Genomic DNA, 468 nt, shown 5'->3' with positions numbered 1-468 from the left:
CCATTTGCTGTAGTAAGGGATGCGTTTTGGGCTGGAATAATATCATGATTCATGGGAAGTGTAGCGCTACTTATTATGCTAGTCGATGCCCCCGTATCAATGAGAAACTTTGACTCAATACTATTTAATTTCCCAATTATTATAGGTTGAGGGACCGATGTGCAATTTGAAAAAATATTAAAACAATTAGAGACACCTGTGATATTTAAATTATTTTGCGCTAATGTTGCTTTCGTAATGGGAGCTGGTGATTGAACTTTTTGGCTAGGTCGCGAAAGAGTGTCAAAATTCGCCCTAACCATCGAATTTTGACTTATTCGTTTTTTTGAGTTTGCTGCGGGCGCCGCTGATTCGGGGCCCACTTATTAGTAGACGGACCTCCTGCGCCCTGATTTCGCCCACCATTATTATTGTTATAATTTTGACCTGTATTATTAGAAAATCTGTTATTATTATAAGAATTATTAT

The sequence above is a fragment of the Daktulosphaira vitifoliae genome, unplaced genomic scaffold (assembly GCF_025091365.1).
Source record: "Daktulosphaira vitifoliae isolate Bord-2020 unplaced genomic scaffold, ASM2509136v1 Scaffold_1, whole genome shotgun sequence".
Lineage (NCBI taxonomy): Eukaryota > Metazoa > Arthropoda > Insecta > Hemiptera > Phylloxeridae > Daktulosphaira > Daktulosphaira vitifoliae.
Note: the sequence above shows the minus strand (reverse complement) of the source record.